We start from the raw sequence: 17,345 nt of genomic DNA, 5'->3' as shown, positions 1-17,345 counted from the left end.
GAAACCACTTTTGCACTTTATTAGTGTGGAAAAAACACTTTTTGCACTTGTGATAGTGTTGAAAAAACACTTTTTGCACTTGTGTTAGTGTTGAAAAACCACTTTTCGCACTTGTGTTAGTGTTGAAAAACCACTTTTCGCACTTGTGTTGGTGCAGGAAAACCACTTTTGCACTTGTATTAGTGTGGAAAAAACACTTTTTGCACTTGTGATAGTGTTGAAAAACCACTTTTCGCCCTTGTGTTAGTGTTGAAAAACCACTTTTCGCACTTGGGTTGGTGCAGGAAACCACTTTTGCACTTGTATTAGTGTGGAAAAACCACTTTTCGCACTTGTGTTAGTGTTGAAAAACCACTTTTCGCACTTGTGTTAGTGTTGAAAAACCACTTTTCACACTTGTGTTAGTGTTGAAAAACCACTTTTCGCACTTGTGTTGGTGCAGGAAACCACTTTTGCACTTGTATTAGTGTGGAAAAAACACTTTTTGCACTTGTGATAGTGTTGAAAAAACACTTTTTGCACTTGTGTTAGTGTTGAAAAACCACTTTTCGCACTTGTGTTAGTGTTGAAAAACCACTTTTCGCACTTGTGTTGGTGCAGGAAACCACTTTTGCACTTGTATTAGTGTGGAAAAAACACTTTTTGCACTTGTGATAGTGTTGAAAAAACACTTTTTTGCACTTGTGTTAGTGTTGAAAAACCACTTTTCGCACTTGTGTTAGTGTTGAAAAACCACTTTTCGCACTTGTGTTGGTGCAGGAAACCACTTTTCGCACTTGTGTTAGTGTTGAAAACCCACTTTTCGCACTTGTGTTAGTGTTGAAAATCCACTTTTCGCACTTGTGTTGGTGCAGGAAACCACTTTTGCACTTGTATTAGTGTGGAAAAAACACTTTTTGCACTTGTGATAGTGTTGAAAAAACACTTTTTACACTTGTGTTAGTGTTGAAAAACCACTTTTCGCACTTGGGTTGGTGCAGGAAACCACTTTTGCACTTGTGTTAGTGTTGAAAAACCACTTTTCGCACTTGTGTTAGTGTTGAAAAACCACTTTTCGCACTTGTGTTGGTGAAGGAAACCACTTTTGCACTTGTATTAGTGTGGAAAAAACACTTTTTGCACTTGTGATAGTGTTGAAAAAACACTTTTTGCACTTGTGTTAGTGTTGAAAAACCACTTTTCGCACTTGTGTTAGTGTTGAAAAACCACTTTTCGCATTTGTGTTGGTGCAGGAAACCACTTTTGCACTTGTATTAGTGTGGAAAAAACACTTTTTGCACTTGTGATAGTGTTGAAAAAACACTTTTTGCACTTGTGTTAGTGTTGAAAAACCACTTTTCGCACTTGTGTTAGTGTTGAAAAACCACTTTTCGCACTTGTGTTGGTGCAGGAAACCACTTTTCGCACTTGTGTTAGTGTTGAAAACCCACTTTTCGCACTTGTGTTAGTGTTGAAAATCCACTTTTCGCACTTGTGTTGGTGCAGGAAACCACTTTTGCACTTGTATTAGTGTGGAAAAAACACTTTTTGCACTTGTGTTAGTGTTGAAAAACCACTTTTCGCACTTGTGTTAGTGTTGAAAAACCACTTTTCGCACTTGTGTTGGTGCAGGAAACCACTTTTGCACTTGTATTAGTGTGGAAAAACCACTTTTCGCACTTGTGTTAGTGTTGAAAAACCACTTTTTGCACTTGTGATAGTGTTGAAAAACCACTTTTGCACTTGTATTAGTGTGGAAAAAACACTTTTTGCACTTGTGATAGTGTTGAAAAACCACTTTTCGCACTTGTGTTCGTGTTAAAAAACCACTTTTCGCACTTGTAATAGTGTTGAAAAAACACTTTTTGCACTTTTGTTAGTGTTGAAAAACCACTTTTCGCACTTGTGTTAGTGTTGAAAAACCACTTTTCGCACTTGTGTTGGTGCAGGAAACCACTTTTGCACTTGTATTAGTGTGGAAAAAACACTTTTTGCACTTGTGATAGTGTTGAAAAAACACTTTTTGCACTTGTGTTAGTGTTGAAAAACCACTTTTTGCACTTGAGTTGGTGCAGGAAACCACTTTTGCACTTGTATTAGTGTGGAAAAAACACTTATTGCACTTGTGATAGTGTTGAAAAAACACTTTTTGCACTTGTGTTAGTGTTGAAAAACCACTTTTCGCACTTGTGTTAATGTTGAAAAACCACTTTTCGCACTTGTGTTGGTGCAGGAAACCACTTTTCGCACTTGTGTTAGTGTTGAAAATCCACTTTTCGCACTTGTGTTGGTGCAGGAAACCACTTTTGCACTTTATTAGTGTGGAAAAAACACTTTTTGCACTTGTGATAGTGTTGAAAAAACACTTTTTGCACTTGTGTTAGTGTTGAAAAACCACTTTTCGCACTTGTGTTAGTGTTGAAAAACCACTTTTCGCACTTGTGTTGGTGCAGGAAAACCACTTTTGCACTTGTATTAGTGTGGAAAAAACACTTTTTGCACTTGTGATAGTGTTGAAAAACCACTTTTCGCCCTTGTGTTAGTGTTGAAAAACCACTTTTCGCACTTGGGTTGGTGCAGGAAACCACTTTTGCACTTGTATTAGTGTGGAAAAACCACTTTTCGCACTTGTGTTAGTGTTGAAAAACCACTTTTCGCACTTGTGTTAGTGTTGAAAAACCACTTTTCACACTTGTGTTAGTGTTGAAAAACCACTTTTCGCACTTGTGTTGGTGCAGGAAACCACTTTTGCACTTGTATTAGTGTGGAAAAAACACTTTTTGCACTTGTGATAGTGTTGAAAAAACACTTTTTGCACTTGTGTTAGTGTTGAAAAACCACTTTTCGCACTTGTGTTAGTGTTGAAAAACCACTTTTCGCACTTGTGTTGGTGCAGGAAACCACTTTTGCACTTGTATTAGTGTGGAAAAAACACTTTTTGCACTTGTGATAGTGTTGAAAAAACACTTTTTGCACTTGTGTTAGTGTTGAAAAACCACTTTTCGCACTTGTGTTAGTGTTGAAAAACCACTTTTCGCACTTGTGTTGGTGCAGGAAACCACTTTTCGCACTTGTGTTAGTGTTGAAAACCCACTTTTCGCACTTGTGTTAGTGTTGAAAATCCACTTTTCGCACTTGTGTTGGTGCAGGAAACCACTTTTGCACTTGTATTAGTGTGGAAAAAACACTTTTTGCACTTGTGATATGGTTGAAAAACCACTTTTCGCACTTGTGTTGGTGTTGAAAAACCACTTTTCGCACTTGTGTTGGTGCAGGAAACCACTTTTGCACTTGTATTAGTGTGGAAAAACCACTTTTCGCACTTGTGGTAGTGTTGAAAAACCACTTTTTGCACTTGTGATAGAGTTGAAAAACCACTTTTGCACTTGTATTAGTGTGGAAAAAACACTTTTTGCACTTGTGATAGTGTTGAAAAACCACTTTTCGCACTTGTGTTCGTGTTAAAAAACCACTTTTCGCACTTGTAATAGTGTTGAAAAAACACTTTTTGCACTTTTGTTGGTGTTGAAAAACCACTTTTCGCACTTGTGTTAGTGTTGAAAAACCACTTTTCGCACTTGTGTTGGTGCAGGAAACCACTTTTGCACTTGTATTAGTGTGGAAAAAACACTTTTTGCACTTGTGATAGTGTTGAAAAAACACTTTTTGCACTTGTGTTAGTGTTGAAAAACCACTTTTTGCACTTGAGTTGGTGCAGGAAACCACTTTTGCACTTGTATTAGTGTGGAAAAAACACTTATTGCACTTGTGATAGTGTTGAAAAAACACTTTTTGCACTTGTGTTAGTGTTGAAAAAACCACTTTTCGCACTTGTGTTAATGTTGAAAAACCACTTTTCGCACTTGTGTTGGTGCAGGAAACCACTTTTCGCACTTGTGTTAGTGTTGAAAATCCACTTTTCGCACTTGTGTTGGTGCAGGAAACCACTTTTGCACTTTATTAGTGTGGAAAAAACACTTTTTTCACTTGTGATAGGGTTGAAAAACTACTTTTCGCACTTGTGTTAGTGTTGAAAAACCACTTTTCGCACTTGTGTTGGTGCAGGAAACCACTTTTGCACTTGTATTAGTGTGGAAAAACCACTTTTCGCACTTGTGTTAGTGTTGAAAAACCACTTTTCGCACTTGTGTTAGTGTTGAAAAACCACTTTTGCACTTGTATTAGTGTGGAAAAAACACTTTTTGCACTTGTGATAGTGTTGAAAAACCACTTTTCGCACTTGTGTTCGTGTTGAAAAACCACTTTTCGCACTTGTGTTGGTGCAGGAAACCACTTTTGCACTTTATTAGTGTGGAAAAAACACTTTTTGCACTTGTGATAGTGTTGAAAAAACACTTTTTGCACTTGTGATAGTGTTGAAAAAACACTTTTTGCACTTGTGTTAGTGTTGAAAAACCACTTTTCGCACTTGTGTTAGTGTTGAAAAACCACTTTTCGCACTTGTGTTGGTGCAGGAAACCACTTTTGCACTTGTATTAGTGTGGAAAAACCACTTTTCGCACTTGTGGTAGTGTTGAAAAACCACTTTTTGCACTTGTGATAGTGTTGAAAAACCACTTTTGCACTTGTATTAGTGTGGAAAAAACACTTTTTGCACTTGTGATAGTGTTGAAAAACCACTTTTCGCACTTGTGTTCGTGTTAAAAAACCACTTTTCGCACTTGTAATAGTGTTGAAAAAACACTTTTTGCACTTTTGTTAGTGTTGAAAAACCACTTTTCGCACTTGTGTTAGTGTTGAAAAACCACTTTTCGCACTTGTGTTGGTGCAGGAAACCACTTTTGCACTTGTATTAGTGTGGAAAAAACACTTTTTGCACTTGTGATAGTGTTGAAAAAACACTTTTTGCACTTGTGTTAGTGTTGAAAAACCACTTTTTGCACTTGAGTTGGTGCAGGAAACCACTTTTGCACTTGTATTAGTGTGGAAAAAACACTTATTGCACTTGTGATAGTGTTGAAAAAACACTTTTTGCACTTGTGTTAGTGTTGAAAAACCACTTTTCGCACTTGTGTTAATGTTGAAAAACCACTTTTCGCACTTGTGTTGGTGCAGGAAACCACTTTTCGCACTTGTGTTAGTGTTGAAAATCCACTTTTCGCACTTGTGTTGGTGCAGGAAACCACTTTTGCACTTTATTAGTGTGGAAAAAACACTTTTTGCACTTGTGATAGTGTTGAAAAAACACTTTTTGCACTTGTGTTAGTGTTGAAAAACCACTTTTCGCACTTGTGTTAGTGTTGAAAAACCACTTTTCGCACTTGTGTTGGTGCAGGAAAACCACTTTTGCACTTGTATTAGTGTGGAAAAAACACTTTTTGCACTTGTGATAGTGTTGAAAAACCACTTTTCGCACTTGTGTTAGTGTTGAAAAACCACTTTTCGCACTTGGGTTGGTGCAGGAAACCACTTTTGCACTTGTATTAGTGTGGAAAAACCACTTTTCGCACTTGTGTTAGTGTTGAAAAACCACTTTTCGCACTTGTGTTAGTGCTGAAAAACCACTTTTCACACTTGTGTTAGTGTTGAAAAACCACTTTTCGCACTTGTGTTGGTGCAGGAAACCACTTTTGCACTTGTATTAGTGTGGAAAAAACACTTTTTGCACTTGTGATAGTGTTGAAAAAACACTTTTTGCACTTGTGTTAGTGTTGAAAAACCACTTTTCGCACTTGTGTTAGTGTTGAAAAACCACTTTTCGCACTTGTGTTGGTGCAGGAAACCACTTTTGCACTTGTATTAGTGTGGAAAAAACACTTTTTGCACTTGTGATAGTGTTGAAAAAACACTTTTTGCACTTGTGTTAGTGTTGAAAAACCACTTTTCGCACTTGTGTTAGTGTTGAAAAACCACTTTTCGCACTTGTGTTGGTGCAGGAAACCACTTTTCGCACTTGTGTTAGTGTTGAAAACCCACTTTTCGCACTTGTGTTAGTGTTGAAAATCCACTTTTCGCACTTGTGTTGGTGCAGGAAACCACTTTTGCACTTGTATTAGTGTGGAAAAACCACTTTTCGCACTTGTGGTAGTGTTGAAAAACCACTTTTGCACTTGTATTAGTGTGGAAAAAACACTTTTTGCACTTGTGATAGTGTTGAAAAACCACTTTTCGCACTTGTGTTCGTGTTAAAAAACCACTTTTCGCACTTGTAATAGTGTTGAAAAAACACTTTTTGCACTTTTGTTGGTGTTGAAAAACCACTTTTCGCACTTGTGTTAGTGTTGAAAAACCACTTTTCGCACTTGTGTTGGTGCAGGAAACCACTTTTGCACTTGTATTAGTGTGGAAAAAACACTTTTTGCACTTGTGATAGTGTTGAAAAAACACTTTTTGCACTTGTGTTAGTGTTGAAAAACCACTTTTTGCACTTGAGTTGGTGCAGGAAACCACTTTTGCACTTGTATTAATGTGGAAAAAACACTTATTGCACTTGTGATAGTGTTGAAAAAACACTTTTTGCACTTGTGTTAGTGTTGAAAAACCACTTTTCGCACTTGTGTTAATGTTGAAAAACCACTTTTCGCACTTGTGTTGGTGCAGGAAACCACTTTTCGCACTTGTGTTAGTGTTGAAAATCCACTTTTCGCACTTGTGTTGGTGCAGGAAACCACTTTTGCACTTTATTAGTGTGGAAAAAACACTTTTTGCACTTGTGATAGGGTTGAAAAACTACTTTTCGCACTTGTGTTAGTGTTGAAAAACCACTTTTCGCACTTGTGTTGGTGCAGGAAACCACTTTTGCACTTGTATTAGTGTGGAAAAACCACTTTTCGCACTTGTGTTAGTGTTGAAAAACCACTTTTCGCACTTGTGTTAGTGTTGAAAAACCACTTTTGCACTTGTATTAGTGTGGAAAAAACACTTTTTGCACTTGTGATAGTGTTGAAAAACCACTTTTCGCACTTGTGTTCGTGTTGAAAAACCACTTTTCGCACTTGTGTTGGTGCAGGAAACCACTTTTGCACTTGTATTAGTGTGGAAAAAACACTTTTTGCACTTGTGATAGTGTTGAAAAAACACTTTTTGCACTTGTGTTAGTGTTGAAAAACCTGATGGTGGCTGATGCAACGGGTTTTATAACCCCGCCCTCTTGAGCCATACCCACTCATTCTTGGTTGGTCGTAGGGGCTTCTTGGCTCCACCTCTTGATGATGATGGGCGGCTACGCCCTTCTTCTCCGAGTTGGAGCACATGGGCAATGGCGGCGAATGCAGTTGGCAATAGAGGCTTTGGGAATGGGGCTTTGGGAATGAAAATGAAAGGGGATCTACCTTATTTCACTTGGTGCAATGGAGAATGTCAACTAGTGGGAACAGAGCCTTAACCTACACAGAATAAGGAAATAACTACCAACAAGGAGGAAATCTATGATTGGTTAACGTGATGGTATATGACCTAACTAAGGGACGCCCTTTGACCTTTATACACAGAATGGAGGCAGGAGGGTGGTCTTTATAATTCATTACACAATAAAAAAACTCAATTCTCATATCCACAATATATATATATATATATATATATAAAACACAGTTTGTGTGTGTGTGTTTGTGTGTGTGTGTGTGTGTGTGTGTGTGTGTGTGTGTAATGTTACCGATAGACTCCTAAACGGAGAGGCTTACGTGCTTCATATTTGACATAGACATGGCCATTGAGCCTGGGACGAACATGGCCGAACTCAAAATATTTGACGATCCATATTTTTTATTCATATTTACCTCAGCGCATTTCAGCGAAGTACCCGCTAATCTCAGCCGGTTCCAGAGCAGCTCGCTGATTCGCTCAGAGCGATCACGTGATGTTCCATTACCGCCGCCAGGCTGATTCGCTCAGAGCGATCACGTGATGTTCCATCCCGTCACACGTCACACGTTTTTTCACCTTTTATGCGATCGTGTTTTGTATCGATTTTGTGCGATATGAATTAAATGTCTTTGAAACAGCTGTGAAACGTCTTTCCACAACCCTTCTGTAACCGATTGGAGCAGTTTATTGCCGCACAAAACGAGATCCACGAAGTGAGTTGGTCGAGCCGTTTCGCTCAGAGCGATCACGTGATGTTCCATCCCGTCACACGTCACACGTTTTTTCACCTTTTATGCGATTGTGTTTTGTATCGATTTTGTGCGATATGAATTAAATGTCTTTGAAACAGCTGTGAAACGTCTTTCCACAACCCTTCCGTAACCGATTGGAGCAGATTATTGCCGCACAAAACGAGATCCGCGAAGCGAGTTGGTCGAGTCGTGCTGACCAAGATGGCGACACGGCGGCTTCATTTTTCACGGAGTATGAGCGTTCTATATACAGACTTGGCATTTAATATGGAATTTTTTTTTGTGGGGGTGAACTTACTTTTCAAGATGTCTTAGAACCAACAGTTCATTGGAATTATGTTGAAATTATTATAGATTTTGTAAATGTGACCTTTAAAAGAAACAAAAACCCCATTTGACATTTCAAAACAAATAAATTGATCCTTGAAAGTGATGTAAACTGGTATCGAACTCAATTCATGGACAGTACAGTGTTAAACTTCTGTATGTTTTCCAGAAGTATCTCTTTATTTTGCACATGAGCCAAAAAATTTTTTAACAAAAACAAAAGTTAAATTACGACTGGGATTACGGACAGTAAAATTACAGTTCAGTACTTCGTGTAACACACACGAGCATTCAGGAGAGCACGTACACGTTGAGGCATGCTGTTCACGAGATTTGCCAAGGTTTGGACAGGAATCGCTTGCCATGCAGTGACAATAGCCTGCTACAATTCACGCACAGAGGTCGGCTGCTGGTCCAAGTGGTCGATTTGATGCGTTAATTCTGCCCACAAGTTCTCTATCAGATTCATATCCGGCCGGGCATTGTCATCTTGGAAGAAGAAGTTTCCTCGAAAGGCTGTGCGAGCAAATGGAAGCAATGTTTCTTCCAGAATGGCCCTGTACTTGAACTGGTTCAGGTTTCCATTCAGAACAACCAGGTCAGTTTTGCCCCCTGCATGAAAAGCAGCCCAAACGGTCACCCCACCACCTCCAGCTTGGACTCTTGGCACTATACAATCTTTGTTGTAGGCTTCAAGCACTTGTCTGCGCACTCGGACACGGCCATCTTGACGATAGACCAGGAATCTAGACTCATCACTGAAGATCACGTGATTCCAGTGTCCTGGCTGCCATTGATGGTGCTCTCTGGCCCACTGAAATCGGCGCTGGCGGTGTTGTCCGGTCAGGTGTGGCTTTCTCAGGGGACGCCTGGCACCATATCCTGCTTGAACCAGTCATTGGTTGACTAGCCTTCTGGATACAGGCACATTTGTCAGTTGCTGCCACTCAGCCCGAAGCTGATTAGCAGACTTGGTACGGCCATTGCGGACTCACCGTTGCAGCTGGCGATCATCCCTCCTTGTGGTTCTGCGGGGACGTCATGGCCTCAGTATTGGAGAAGGGACACCCCTCTGAGCATTTCGTTTCAGGATCTTTGACACCTGACCTTGAGTGATGCCATACTGCTGAGCAATAGCACGCTGTTTCATGCCGTAATTTCGTAAAGCCACCACTCCATGACAAACAGCATTGTTGAGTTGACGGACCATCTCCAGAGGAAGCGGCAATAACTTTTGGAGACGTGCAGCAGTTGTTTTCCACTAATACAGAACGCAACAACCCTTGTATACCCGACTGTTAAGCCAATCATCAAATGCACCTGTCCATACATTTTGCCACGCCACCTGTGATATAATCCTGTTGTTGACTTCTTGCTGCGACAGACAATCAGTGACATGGTTCTTTTAACAAATAAATCACCAAAGTGTAAAATAAACTCACCAGATTGATATACTGAGTTAATAAAGTAAACCCAAGTCAAGAAAGAAAAAATATTCCATATTAAATGCCAAGTCTGTATTTTCATTTCAGTGCGCCCGTGATTTGTGGCATAGACATGACCATTGGGCCTTCACGGTGTAATTTGTGCGAGGCTTTTGTCCGAGTGAGCTTGAGTCGAGAGGGCGAATGTACGGGTTGGGAATGTACGGGTCTCCCTTCCCCCGCCCGGCAACGCCAGTACTGGAGGACGTCACAGGATCAGTCAGTCTCCAAAATCCGCTTTGTGCTGTTGCGAATATGCAGGACTATGTCCGATTGTTGTGCTGCACTCCGACCATGAGAACTGCAACGTCATTGTTGACTGGCCATCCCCTTCCCTCCCCCTTCCCCCTCCCCCCACCCCCCTCTGTCCCCCCTTCCCTTCCCCCTCCACCCTTTCCCCCTCCACCCTACCCCTCCCCTTCCCCTCCCCCCTCCCCTTCTCCCCTCCATTTTCCCCCTCCCCCTCCCTTTTCCCCCTCCCCCTCCCTTTTCCCCCTCCCCCTCCCTTTTCCCCCTCCCCCTCCCCCTCCCTTTTCCCCCTCCCCCTCCCCCTCCCTTTTCCCCCTCCCCCTCCCCCTCCCTTTTCCCCCTCCCCCTCCCCCCTCCCCCTCCCTTCCCCCTCCACCCTACCCCCTCTCCCCCACCCTTCTCCCCTCCCCCCCTCTTCTCCCCTCCCCCCCCCCTGTTCCCCTCCCCTCCCCTCCCCCACCCAGCAATGCCGGGTACTTCTGCCGGGTCCCCCCCGTCCCCCTCCCCTCTCCCACCCCCTCCCCCTCCCCCCTCCCACCCCCTCCCTCTCCCTCTTCTCCCCTCCCCCCCGTTCCCCTCCCCTCCCCCGCCCGGCAATGCCGGGTACTTCTGCTAGTATATATATATATACAGTGATCCCTCGTTTATCGCGGGGGTTACGTTCCAGAACCCCCCGCGATAGACGAAAATCCGCGAAGTAGCGACCATATTTTTATTTTATTATTTATATATATTTTAAAGCTTTATGACCCTCCCCACACTCTTATTAACCTTTCCCACACTCTTATTAACCTTTCTCACACTCTTATTAACCTTTCTTTTATATATATTTTAAAGCTTTATGACCCTCCCCACACTCTTATTAACCTTTCCCACACTCTTATTAACCTTTCTCACACTCTTATTAACCTTTCCCATACTCTTATAAACACTTCCTATACTCTTAAACACTTTTTACACTCTTAAACATACGTAATTTTAACAACATATAAAATTCTAATGGGTACTCACCATTGAAGATACGACCCATGGGTCCCCCATTGAAGACCAGCATCAGAATCTCCTTGCTCCAGCCGGTGACGTCACCGGCGGGGATCCCCGGCGCCAGAGTGGCTGGTCACGTGACCACCAAAGCGTGCCGCGCGTGCGGGTATAATCAGCTACACCTGTTGATCACGTGACCACCGGATCACGTGACCACCGAAGCACGCCACGCTTGAGAGGCGTAGCTTTCGGTTTCGGTTTCTGGTTGTGCTTTATAATGCAGCCCGATAAACGGGCTTTTCAGTGTTCCCGAGTTGGTTTTGAGAATAAATATCTTCTCGGACGAGTTTGTGTCTTGCCCGTCATTTCGTCCGTATCAAGCAAGAGCCCCGGCTCTTCAATACTACAACTTGCGTGATGAAGATGATGATGAATTAGCTGTGCAGTACTGATGACGACGAAGGTGATGACGATGATGAATGTACTGCACAGCCAGAAAGAGCATTACAGTTACCCATTACGTGGGTAACTAGCGCAAGTGGAAGCTGCCGCATCTGCGTTTTCCATACGCACGACTTTGTCTCTTTGTCTACTCTTCTACTGTACACTATGCACAGTATTTTATTTCTTGTAATATGTTTTAATTACTGTATTTTTCTTATTTTTTTACGTTTTTTTATTTTTTACGCTAGAAAATGCTTATTTTACCACAAAAATATTTAAAATAATAGTATATAAAAATACATTTATACCGCGATATAGCGAAAAATCCGCGATATAATTTTACATATACTAGCGAGAAAAACCCGCGATGTACCGAAGCCGCGAAAAGTGAACCGCGATATAGCGAGGGATGACTGTATATATATATATATATATTGTTGTGGTTTTGAGAACCCTCACTTGTGTAAATAAATTCAACATCATTAAGGGTTAAAGGTAGGACCCCTAGTTAGTCCACAAGCAACACGTAGGCCACCATAGGATTCCAGTTATTTCATTAGTATGTGTTTTAGATAAGGCCGTGTTTCCAATAGTTGAATCTGCGTTGTGTCAATCAAATGAGAAGTAGGCCCATTCCATTCATTTTGCAGCCTCCCTCTACAAGCGACGCCATTACGCGCCCTCCAGTCTGCCCATGGCCCTCCCAATTTGTTACGCGCCTTTGTTAGCAGCGTTCGCTGCCTTGAGCTGGAGCTCGCTCAAACGCCGCCATAAGCCACGCGGTGAGGCCCGGAAAAGGGGGGTGGAACGCCAAGAAGAAGGTGTGGCCACGTCATCCAGCCGCCAAAGGCGGTGCCGGTAAGCCCTCACCAGCCAACCAGGGCTGAAGGGACATCGCCGACAGGCGTGCTTTTGGGCTCGCGGAGTGATCGCTTGGCGAGTTATAAAGGCGAGCGCAAAGCCCTTTCACAGGACTGCGCGGGGGACTCGCCAGCGAGCACATTTACCAGGAGACTCATGCGCCGGCGTTTGTTAAAGAGGACGTGTTGGAAGGGTGGCTTGGAGAAGGACTGAGAAGAAGAAGGACGCACTTGTTAAAGAGGGCATTGGGGAGAGAGAGGGCGTTTGGCACAAGTGTGCACATATTACATACGCAGGACACCAGCTTCCCCTCGCTATATAATTGTCCGGTCGCGTTCAACTACACGCGGAGCTGCCTGCCGGGTTTCGCCCGCTGGAACGGAGCCTGGACCCCATTGCCGGACCCTCTACCTGTTCTATCAACCATCTACAATCCCCGTGTGAGTGTGTACGTTTGTCCTGGGTACTAAGAGTAAGACTGTCTAAGGCTGCCCTGTGTTCTTTTTCTTCCTCTTCCTATCCTGTACATTCTTTCGTTTCCTCCTCTCCTTCTTGTAAATAATTAATAAACCACTCTTTGTTCTTCCTATTTTCTGCATCCAATCGCGTTCATCTTTTCTCTCATTGAGTAAACGTGGTACGATTAGAAACCGCTCAGAATCGGGTTTAGTCATTTCTTAATAGCTCGGATCACGGATTGCTATCCGCTCGGCATTTTCCATCATATCCGTGGTTCGAGCGGGAGTTATTCCCTCGTTTCCGGCCGGCGTTAGTAATTAGGTAGTAGTGACCCCTAGGCCTAACAAACCCTACCTAACGCCACGCCGGGAAGGATGGTATAACTTCCAGGACTCGGGTCGGCCAGACAAAAGGACGAGGGGATTAACCCCCCCTCCCACCCCTTGATAAGGGGAGAGCCGACGCCCGAGATCCGTAACAATATATATATATATTGGATATTCCTCATTAGCTTTGGGCTTCGATTTCCCCTTATGAATTGTTGTATTTGTCCAGTTTCCTTTCTCAGTTGCTCCCTTTGTGTCTCTTGTCGCCGCTTCCATGGTTGTGCCTGGTCTCTGTCTGTAGGTGTTAGTTTGCTCTTCTGGCGATGTTGTTTTCCTGATACTTTTTATTGTATGAGCAGTGTTGCTGCAAAGCTCATGGTGTTGAGTTCCTTTAACGGGATTATTTTGGTGTTAATCTCATTGTTGGTTCTCCTAACTAGTATTTTTGTCTGTTTGTTGTTTTCTATTCCGGATAGTTGTGGTCTTTCCCTGAGTGGTGTCATTCTCATCTCCACTATTTTGTTTGCCAGCTCCTCTTCCAGTCTTCGTTGTTGTTCATCATCCTCCTACTCTCCTCCACCCCACAGTTCCACTGTATCATTCTGCCCGTTATCATCCGCCATGCTCGTTTTCATTCCCTTTGTCTATGTAAGTGTTTTCACTGTCCACGACTGTAAGTCAGGTCTATTCACCCTCGCCATCGGGGTGGATCCGTTTCTCCTCTCCCTCTGTCACACCTTGTCTTCGCCGCTTTGTCCCCAGGGAGGCTCCATATTCCAAGCCCTGCCTTCACCGCATAGCCACTCCCCAGGCCATTGCATCTACATCTCCACCATCCCTCTGTCCACCCCCTGGCAAGCCCTCAGCTCCCGTCCTCCCCATATCTTCTGCCACTTGTCTTCTGCCCTTAACTGTTATCTGTTGTATTTTATTTTTATTGAGGAATTTATGTGTGGTTGATGCAACTTTTTAGAATTTGTGGAATGGCACATCTCTGCTCTGGTGACCAATTTGGTCTTCTTTTGTTCATCAATGAACCTACCTCCCCCCTACCGGCCATCCCTTACTATTTATGTCTGAAATAGAACTTTTCAGTGGAGAATTACCTCCTTATCATGCATGCTCCAACACTCATTGTTGAGGTTCCTCTTGTTGAGCTTCGTTTTTGACACAGGTAGCATCTCCAGATCTCTTGGCTTGGTGCAGATCCATGTCTCCTTGTGAGATGGTATTTCTTCTCACCAGAGGAGGTGCAGGCTTCATTCTATGCAGCGCGGATTCCACCTGCACAGTGCTGTCGCAAAAACTCAGTATAAGGGATCTGTATCCCATAACTTGTTTCATTTTATTTCCAACACAAGTTTTGTTCTTCAAAGTCTCTTCCCCTCCCCCATCCCTTCCCCAGCACCAGTTTCACACCTTGGGGATCCCTGCATGGAAGGCTCAACACTGTTATTGAGCCACAAACAATGCTACACTGCCTGGGGTCCACTTCTTTCCTCTCCGCCCGGTTTGGTCGAAGTCCCATCCCCTACCTCGAACTTCCCCGAGCATTCCCCGGCGTGTCGGCATCAGTATCGCACCTCTGGGATCCACACACCGGTAGCTCAGCATCGCATTTAAACTACCAACAGCGCCGCACTTCCATGTAGGGTTGCCAACTTCAAGGTGGAAAAATAAGGGACACCCCACCGCCCCGGCCTCCCACTAGAACATTTTGAAATTGTTGCCACTTTTAAGCCATTTTTCCAGCTTTTATGGACATACATATCTCCCTACGTAAAGTGTGAGCAGATGAGTATGACTAGTTGTTCTGTGGATATGAAAGAAACTTCATAGGTTCAGATCCACTGCTTAGGCTGCAGATCAGAAAGATTGCATTTTACTGACGTATAAGACTCATACATTGGCATTGGCTATGTAGCCGGTGCTGTCCCACATTGTTGGCAGATCAATGAAAATAATCAATATCTCAATCAATCAAGATCAATCGCAATATATCAATATCAATATCAATCTCAATTAATTGACTGACAAAACAACTTACTATTTTAATTTACAGATTTATATTTAAATCAGTTGAACTAACAAAATTAGACACAGCACAAGTGTTGCCATTAGACCAACTACCCATTTGGTGTACAATTTAAAGAACTTTCATTAAGCCGATTGAACAGGCCTAAAATATTTACATATAAATATTTACAGTGCAGCACCTCAGTGCTCTGAACACCCCTGCCCCCCCCCCCCCCTCCCATCTCTCTCTCATTACTTTCTCTTCCATGTGCACTTTTTGTCGCTCCTTGCAGCCTGAAGCAATGGCTTGTCCTTCAAAATTAGTGTGGAACCCAGCACAGGACAGGTCGAAGTTGAGTGAGACCAGTAGCTCACTCTACATGAGCTCCACAGAGCATCTGTTCCGGACGTCACTCCATTTGTTGGCCATGCTGGAGAATATTCTCTCCACAAACCCTGTTGAGGCTGGTCTGCTCAGTCGGTAGGAAATGACTGACAGCATATTTGGGAGATCAGCTGCCTGAAATACAGCCATCCACTTGGCAGCCATGTCTGTGGTCTTCCATTGATCGCCCTCCTGGAGCTTCTCCACAGGCTGCTTGCTGTAGTGCACTCATTGTACAGTTCATCCATGTTCAGGCTGGTAATGAGGTTGAGCTTTTCACAGACCTTTTCAAGGTCACTGAAGGTAAGCTTGCCATCATGGAGAGATAGAGGCGTAAGACAGTGAAGCCAGTTGCTGTCGGAAAAGTCAAACCATTTTTCAATGTACCTTAGGGCAGTGTCAATGAATGCAGTGAATTCCTCCCTTGCCTTGCCTGCATCAACTGGAGAGAGACGCTGCAGCTTCACTTTTGTGAGGTATCCATAGAACTGGTCATCTCACCTCTGTGCGAGTTTGGCTCTAAAGGAATGCATGATCGGATAGAGCTCTAGACAGGTGGTAGCATTGGCCTCAAGCTTCTTAACAACATCTTCGAACAGGTAGAGAATGTTACCGTGCGTCTGAGTCTCCGTAACTAGGGCAACGGTGACGTCGACACTGAACTTGCCTGCCATTCTCTTCCGCAAATTTTGATTGGGAACATCTATGCTATGTCTTGCGAAACGGTTTTGGTTTTATTAGCTATCATGTCATTCTAACCATTGTGAAGACCTAGTGTATAATGAAAGTATGGTGTGCATGAAAATACAGGACAAATCGCGTCCCGTATTGACTCGATACGGGACACTGCATTTTATTTTCAAATACGGGACGATCCCGTATTATACGGGACGGGTGGCAACCCTACTTCCATGGGCCCACCTCCCTGCTCTCAAACCAGCCCATAGGACCATCTATGCTCATCAATCACTTCTCAGCACAAGGATCGTCTGGGGTTCTACGCAGCACGGCCGAGACATAACCAATCGTGAGGCCTTGTTCCGGGTCGCAGGCTGCCAAGCCCATTACGTCCTCAACTGAAGCACTTTTCCATGCCAAACCGAGCATTTCCTCCCCAACTACGTTGTCTTCGAATCTCCCATTATCAGTGCCCAGGTCTCCACGCGGTCTTTCGGAGACAGGAACAGCCGCTAAACATATGTGTGTGTGTCACTGTATGTATGTGTGTCACTGTATTTGTATGGGGATCACTGTATGTGTGTGTCACTGTATTTGTATGTGGGTCACTGTATGTATGTGGGTCACTGTATTTGTATGTGAGTCACTGTATTTGTATGGGGGTCACTGTATGTGCGTGTCACTGTATGTGTGTGTGTCATTGTATTTGTATGTGGGTCACTGTATGTATGTGTGTCACTGTATTTGTATGTGGGTCACTGTATGTGTGTGTCACTGTATGGGTGTGTGTCACTGTATGGGTGAGTGTCACTGTATGTGTGTGTCACTGTATGGGTGTGTGTCACTGTATGGGTGTGTGTCACTGTATGGGTGTGTCACTGTATGGGTGTGTGTCACTGTATGTGTGTGTGCCACTATGTGTGAAGACTTTTCTTTGATTTCAATACAATTGCACACCCCTTCGACCAATCTCCACCAAATTTTGCATGCTTGATGGGAGTTTCCATGCTCAGGTCAAGGGCACAAAACCCCAACCCTCCCTCCCCCGGCAAGAAAATTATCTGTATGTATGTGTGTG

Source organism: Myxine glutinosa, chromosome 6 (genome assembly GCF_964187855.1).
Source record: "Myxine glutinosa chromosome 6, kmMyxGlut1.1, whole genome shotgun sequence".
Classification (NCBI taxonomy): domain Eukaryota; kingdom Metazoa; phylum Chordata; class Myxini; order Myxiniformes; family Myxinidae; genus Myxine; species Myxine glutinosa.
Note: the sequence above shows the minus strand (reverse complement) of the source record.